Source organism: Eptatretus burgeri, chromosome 1 (assembly GCF_056783735.1).
Source record: "Eptatretus burgeri isolate ZD-2024b chromosome 1, Ebu_testis_v1, whole genome shotgun sequence".
Taxonomy (NCBI): Eukaryota; Metazoa; Chordata; class Myxini; order Myxiniformes; family Myxinidae; genus Eptatretus; species Eptatretus burgeri.
In genome coordinates this window covers 53,893,050-53,901,239 of record NC_140961.1, presented here as the reverse complement: position 1 = coordinate 53,901,239, position 8,190 = coordinate 53,893,050, and the positions used below count along the sequence as shown (strand labels likewise).

The 8,190-nt window shown below is 42.9% G+C and overlaps 1 protein-coding gene across 3 annotated transcripts in view; it reads left to right on the top strand.

The window, feature by feature from the left end:
- LOC147034503 (uncharacterized) overlaps positions 1–8,190 on the top strand; it is a 50,621-nt gene that overhangs the window by 4,022 nt on the left and 38,409 nt on the right. For all 3 annotated transcript variants that reach the window (XR_015059047.1, XR_015059049.1, XM_085884415.1), the window contains exon 2: positions 1,326–1,450. The gene's annotated coding sequence lies outside the window, so the exon portion shown is untranslated. The remainder of the gene's footprint in view (positions 1–1,325; positions 1,451–8,190) is intronic.

The following is an 8,190-nucleotide window of genomic DNA, read 5'->3' as shown; positions in this document are numbered from 1 at the left end:
GTGTCCTTTTATTTTTATTTTTTATTACTTTTGAAAATCCAGTTGTCAATCTCAATGGGACAGAGTGAGGTCATTTTCGTTTTACTCTGCTTACCATTAGTGTAACCCGTTTGTGAATGAGTAAACGGTGAAGAGACCAGCAAATGTTGCATAAATAATGTTACTTTTGCCATCCTCCCAACGTTCCCAAGAGAGGTTGCTTGGTGCATTGACGTGATTAGATCGAGCACTATAACTTTACTGATTAACCTGAAAACTATGGTTTGTGGTTACCAGTGGTGAGGTCTTTCTTTTTTTTTTCTTTTTTTGTAAATGTGTTTTATCTGTGCGAGTACAGATTTACAGGAATCGAGGTTCCAATGAAAGAAAACATTCAAACCAATGCAAAAATGATTTATTTCTGTCTGATGAAGAACAAACAATTTCAGTTATTTATTTTGGTTTTTTTTTTTGATTGCAGAGTAGAAAATATTAGGGAGGGAAGGTTAGTGTTTTCTTTCAGAAAGATCCCAATGAAAACCTTTTAGGGGTGGGGGGGGATTCTCGATTATAAACTGTCAGATTGGTATTTTGTAGACGGAGCAATGCGGCACTGCGTGTCATAGCTGCACGTTAAGCTTGGTGTCCCATCTTTCGTTGGAGGAGGTTAAGAATCCAACGGAGTCTTGTGATGATCTCCAGCACCCTGAACAATACATTCCTGCCCAAATAATTTTCAGTCGAACGTCAATTCTGGAAGGCAGGTTCGTGAAAGACTGGGCCAAAAACTGACTCCATTCGATGGAAGAATAATTGTATTGATATGATGGTGCATGGAGAGGGGTTGAGGGTGTGTGTTGAGGATAAATGTTTGTGCCATGGAGAGGGGGTGGGGTGACATGGAATGGGTGAGGGTGGGGCACAGAGAGAGAAATATATGTGACTTTCTAAATAATGTGTGAATGCTCAAGTACTGCGATTTTGCGCAAGTGCAGTGTGCTTACAGTGACTCGCTTCTGGTTGCGGGGCACTTTTAACTTGCTGTTGCCAGCACAAAATCTGTGATTCAAATCGTCTTTTAACATAATTTTCAGCATTTGGACGAGAGTGGCTATTTCATGATATTGATGGTTAACCATAATTGTTGTATTCCTGAATGCAAATCACTCGCTGAAATATAGGAATACGAGATGTATCCATGGATGAGAGCAGTCTGATTCATATCTTTTCCTGTGAATACAATTAGTGGTAGTCATGATGGTACACAAACACACACGTTTAATTACCTCTGCTACTTAAGGTGAAGGAGGTTGTGTTTTCACCCCTTTCTGTCTGCTTGTGTACAGGATATCTCAAAAAGTTGTGGACGAATCCAGATGAAATTTTGTGCACAGGTTCGGTGAGTGACAAGGAAGAATTGATTCAATTTTGTTGAAGATTGGATCCGGATCCGGATCTGATAATTTTAAAAGTGAGTATTCACCATTGAGAGATTGGGCGAAACCAATATATAGCACGATGTATCAAAAAGTTGTGGACAGGTTGGGTGTGTGACAAGGGCGATTGATTTTATTTTGGTGAAGAACCGAATCTGATAATAAAGTCATTCTTCACCATTGAGAGATAGTGCGAAACCGATTTCATATATATATATATATATATATATATATATATATATATATATATATATATATATATATATATATATATATATATATATATATATATATATATATATATATATATATATATATATATATATATATATATATATATATATATATATATATATATATATATATATATATATATATATATATATATATATATATATATGGATACCATTTGCATTCAACATACAGATGTCCCAAAAGTCAGTTGTGTCGTTAAGTATGTGTGTAATCAGATCCCCTTCCTTTTGTCTAGTGGGAGAATCAAAGGCATGCATTGCAATTTCTTTTTAGTTAGGTTATTAAATCTTTACATCCAATGAACCCTCCAACGAACAACCAACAACCATTCCATTCCCCATCACGATCCACTACCCACCCGCTGTCTACAAGCACTCTGACTTACCAAGGCAGAGTCTTGCAGCCGTTCTCTGCCGCTTCCACTAACGTTCCTTCCACAAACGTTGTAACTCTTGCATGACGGCCTGTGCAACATTGATACTGTTACTCGTCAAGTATGAACCTGCGTGGAAGACTGGCTGGCGTTTCCAAGCAGGGGCTAAGGCCCCGCCCTGGAAAGGCATGCCGTGGAACCCTGTCCAATCAAGGCGGACACTGGCGCATGCTTCACGGAGCTCCGCCCGTACGAAGGCATTCTTTTTCCCTCTCGTGGTATTTAAGAGAGGGGCACGTCTGAGGAAGGGAGAGGAGTGCGAGGGCTGTGTGGAGTAGTGAAAGGAGGAGTTCTGTGGACTTGAGTTATTTTGTGGTTATGAGGAGTGGTTACGAGCAGCGGTTGCGAGGGGCCAGTTTTGTTCACGGTGGCTGAAGAACCGGTTTTGTTCACGGTGGCTGAAGAACCGGTTTTGTTCACGGTGGCTGAAGAACCGGTTTTGTTCACGGTGGCTGAAGAACCGGTTTTGTTCACGGTGGCTGAAGAACCGGTTTTGTTCACGGTGGCTGAAGAACCGGTTTTGTTCACGGTGGCTGAAGAACCGGTTTTGTTCACGGTGGCTGAAGAACCGGTTTTGTTCACGGTGGCTGAAGAACCGGTTTTGTTCACGGTGGCGGAAGAACCGGTTTTGTTCATGGTGGTGGAAGAACCGGTTTCGTTCATGGTGGCGGAAGAACCGGTTTCGTTCATGGTGGCGGAAGAACCGGTTTCGTTCACGGTGGCTGAAGAACCGGTTTTGTTCACTTTGGCTGAAGAACCGGTTTCGTTCACGGTGGCAGAAGAACCGGCTTTGTTCACGGTGGCGGAAGAACCGGCTTTGTTCACGGTGGCGGAAGAACCGGCTTTGTTCACGGTGGCGGAAGAACCGGCTTTGTTCACGGTGGCGGAAGAACCGGCTTTGTTCACGGTGACTGAAGAACCGGCTTTGTTCACGGTGGCTGTTTAGAGTTCTTGGCTGGTTTTGACCCCGACTATTCGTCACGCGAGCTCCGCCACGAGCCACGAGTCCTACATGTGCGACTGGGACCAAACCGACGACTTTGGCAGGTGCCGCATTGCATAGTACTCCTTTCCCTCCGATGGCCAGGTACCCACTGAACTCTAACCCCCAGCTTGTCTCTCTCCACGGCTGCGAGGGTCCAATAAAGACAGGGTTTTCTTTTCGTGTGTGTGTGTGTGTGTGTGTGTGTGTGTGTGTGTGTGTGTGTGTGTGTGTGTGTGTGTGTGTGTGTGTGTGTGTGTGTGTGTGTGTGTGTGTGTGTGTGTGTGTGTGTGTGTGTGTGTGTGTGTGTGTGTGTGTGTGTGTGTGTGTGTGTGTGTGCGTGTGGGCCCGTCTTTAAGTAGAACTGAATAAGTGTTTTTGGATCATTGTAAATACTTCATGCATATTCGCGTTAACTCTTGCTTTGTGTCTTCATTTATTGTAAATAAAACTTGTTAGAAATGTTCCCAGTCCGTTTCCGTCCTTTTTTGAATTGGTCCAGCATGTTTCGGTGGGGTTTTATCCCCGATAATCCGTTCATTCCAGCCAGCATGGCTTTAGCAGTTTCCGCTCGGCTGCACCCGAACCGGAGTTGGTATTTGGTAGTTGGCACTCCATCGCGGTCGGTAGAGTGACCCGGTTTGAGCAAGACGTGCCAAGGGCGTGGTTTCACCGGTAGTCAATCACGTAGTTAGGTAAATTGGTTATAGACAAATAGACCCTGCACTACTCGATTGATATATTGGTGACCACGGTCGGTTAATCGACCCACCGACTCGTGGAGTTATCCGAGCGGCGGCCTGCAATTCCGGGGAGATTGGTAGGAGACGACTTCGCTTTCCCCACCTCGTGGTTGTTCTCGCCACCGACCCCCGGCCCACAACAATGTGTGTGTGTATATATGTATATATATGTATATATATATATATATATATATATATATATATATATATATATATATATATATATATATTACGAATCTGGCAGCCATGAGCATTCAACATTCAGGTCCTTATAGAACAGTTATATCGGTAAGTGTGTGTTTATAGTTCGGGCCCCCTACCTGTGTAACGAGAATTACATGTGTGCACTGCGGAGTTTTTTACAACAAATCTCCTTCACTTCACTTCACACACCGACGCCATTGCCCACGTGCGTTCGGTCACGTATGTGGGTGAAGATTTCCATCGCCTCAGACTGGGACTCCGCCCAGGAAGTCAGGGGCGTGCCCCTTGTCCAATCACGCCACAGAGGGCGACTTTCCCACGGCACCCCGGCCAATGAGGGTTGAGATGGCCACAGAGAGCGACTTTCCCACGGCACCCCGGCCAATGGGGTTGAGATTGCCACAGAGAGCGACTTCCCCACGAGACCCCGTCCAATGAGGGTGGAGAGCGCCTCAGATGGCGATTTTTCTCACCCCGGAGGAAAAAGGAAGGCCAGGCTGGGAGCGTGGGTCGTGATCGGGGTGTCGTCGTCTTGGGGGTCGCGGGTCTTGATGCTGGCTGGTTCGTCTGCTCCTGGGTCATTGTCGTCTCTGATCTTCTCCTTGGTCTTGGTCGATTGGTGCATGGCCGGTTGGCGAGCACGGTACCTGGTGCTTGGAGCGGCATCGTCTTGCGGGTTCGAGTCCTGGCGAGCTGGATCGTCGAAGACCACACGAGGTGGGCAGGTCCAAGCACAGGCTCTGGTCTCCAGCTCACCTTCCCTCGAGCTGGAAGCCTTCAATAAAGACCTGACTGGGTCCATTTCTGTGTGTGTTTGTCTGTGTGTGGGCCCGTCTTTAAGTAGCAACTGTTTCAGTGCTTGTGTATAAATTTCCATTTCTTTTATATTCGGATAGCTCTGCTCTTTGTGTAGCTCTGCTCTTCCCCTCCCTGATTATTGTAAAATAAATACCCCGATTGTTGAATGTACCAGCTCGTTTCTGTGTTTCTATCAATGGTTTGCCGCGCTGCGAACGGGAACTAGGAGGCTTCATTGTTGCCGTAATCGTGCAATCGGCCCGGCAGGATTCTGGTACTCTCCGCTCGGGGTACAGCTCGGATCCGGCTCGGTGACGGCCTGGATCACGCAGATCCTTCCGAGGGTGAATTTCCCCAGTAGTCTGGACGAAGTGGGTATTTAGGCAAATTGAAATTGGCAATCGACCCTATCCCACGTGGTCGACCTATTGGTGATCTTAGGTCCGATAAGGGACCCGTCGGCTCTGGAGTTATCCGGGGTGACGACCTATAAATTCCGGGTGTTCGGTGGAGCCGACTCTACTGATCCAGCTTGCGGTCATGCTCACCACCGAGACCCGGCCCCACAACTATATATATATATATATATATATATATATATATACATATATATATATATATATATATATATATATATATATACATATATATATATATATATATATATATATATATCTATATATATAAATATATATATATATATATATATATATATATATATATATATATATACACACACACCAGTAGTAATGCCCGGCGTTGCTCGGGCTTTCTTGCAAATTTCCTGAATAGCGGTTTGGGTTGCAGTTAGGGTTAGCGGTTCGTGTTAGGGTAGCTAACACTAACCCTAACCCTAACAGCTTGGCATAGCGGAGGTAAACAGCGCCCGGGGCAAAGTGGAAATTTGCGTCCCCCGTCGGCCTTAAACTTCAGTGGATTTGAATGGAAAATCCCAGAAGGGATATCGGTTTTTTTTTTTTTTTTTTTTTTTTTTTTTTTTTTTTGAATATCGGAAGTGTTATGGAAAAAAATTGTAGCCAATGACCCAAGTTGGACCAAAAGCCATAATCGTACCGACTTTGAATGGAATCCGTTGGAGTTTGTGAAAATGCATCAAAACGAATTTTGAGGGGTCTCTTAAGGAAGACAATAATATCATTAGTATATGTGCCAAATCTTGTTTCATTTCATGCAGTAACAAAAATCTGATGTTGGAACAAAGAAAGGGGCGTGAGTAGGGTAAGAATACTGATTCTGGCTCACTTTTCCCCATGTAAATGAATGGGGGATTTTCAGCGATTCCCTTTTTTTTCCCTAAAAATAAACCCCCTTTTTATCCCAAGGTATATTTATTTGTCTCCCCTTTTAACTTGGAGGTTGAACCTCATTGAATTGAACACCTGGGGGTTGAACAGCTCACTCATTGAACCTAAAAAGATTTGTTCATTCTCAAATTCCTTCAATAGTTTAATTTTCTTTGCACAATAATCCCCATCTAAAATATTGACAAACAAAACATTTGAATCTTTATATTTTTTAAGATACCCCATTTGTGCCATTACGAAATGATAAACTTCTCTTAATGCTCTTGTTTGACCACCTCCTGAGCCACAGGTTATTTTTTTGCTAAGCCCCGCCCACTTTTGCTAAGCCCCGCCCACTTTCCACAAGGTATTCAATAAGCCCCGCCCACTTTTCTTTAAGCCCCCCACTTTTGCTAAGCCCCGCCCACTTTCCACAAGGTATTCAATAAGCCCTGCCCACTTTTCTTTAAGCCCCGCCCACTTTTGCTAAGCTCCACCCACTTTTTGTGAGGTATTTTTTCTAAGCCACGCCCACTTTTCCTAAGCCCCGCCCACTTTTGCTAAGCTCCACCCACTTTTCATGAGGTATTTTTTCTAAGCCCCGCCCACTTTGCTAAGCTCCGCCCACTTTTCATAAGGTATTTTTTCTAAGCCACGCCCACTTTTCCTAAGCCCCGCCTACTTTTGCTAAGCCCCGCCCACTCTTACATCATTTCCAGTTCATCTCTGACTCACAAAGAAATCACTAGAAAATTACAGGATGTTATGGTTTTGAAAAATTTCCCAATGAAGGCTTGCCTAGGCTTGCCCAGGGAATTTCCAAAGGAAACCACACCCACCAGTCTTTCTCTATAAAAGCTTCAAACCCAGGCTCCATTTTAAACATTTGTTTTTGCTGGCAATGGTGTGCTGTGTGCTTGCCTGGAACTCTCTATCTTGTATGGAACTAAACCTTCAAGTTGATGAACTGGATTCAAACCTCTTATCTGTTGAGGTAAGATTTTTATTTTCCTATTTTCAAACTTTGATTGAAGCATACTCATTTAATAATTAAATAACTTAATTAATACATTATTATTTTCTCTCACAGGAAATTGTATCTGAAATACAAAATGAAAATACTGCTTTTGCTACAACTTGGAGCGAAATTGTTGACTTGGTTGAAGACCTTGTGAGCGACCAAGACCTACAGAACGAGCAAGACCTTGAGTGGGATGACTTTGGTGTTCCTTGGAACTCTCTGTCTTGTATGGAACTAAACCTTCAAGTTGATGAACTGGATTCAAACCTCTTATCTGTTGAGGTAAGATTTTTATTTTCCTATTTTCAAACTTTGATTGAAGCATACTCATTTAATAATTAAATAACTTAATTAATACATTATTATTTTCTCACAGGAAATTGTATCTGAAATACAAAATGAAAATACTGCTTTTGCTACAACTTGGGGCGAAATTGTTGGCTTGGTTGAAGACCTTATGAGCGACCAAGACCCACAGAACGAGTTCGTCCTTGATGACCCAACCAAAGAGTTATACCTTGGAGACCAGCAAAATCCTGAAAAAGAGTTTTACAGCAATAGTACTCATTGTGAGTTATCAAGACAATACCCACTGAACAAGTTATACGTTGATGAGCCAGAATACAAGTTTTACCTTGGAGACTCACAAATTTTGAAAAAATCAGTAAATGAGTTCTGCCTTGATGGTTTAAATAACTACCTTGGAGACTTGGAAAGTTGGGGTTATTTTGAAGACTTGAAATGCCACCACTCTTTGGGATTTAAACCTATCAAGAAAGTTCTTACTCCCTCTTTCTATGTCATCAAACCTGAAAGCCTTAAAAGACAGAATTGGAAGAAGAGAAAAAAAAAAAACGTAAAATATATATATATATATATAGGTGGAAATCTCATTTTGAAAAAGACTGTGTTGGGTGAGGATTGAGTTGGGGTTGAGATTTTGAATGTGAGGGTTGGGGTTGAGATTTTGAATGTGAGGGTTGGGACACACACACACATACACATCAACAAACAAAAGTTAAGCCTTGACTATTC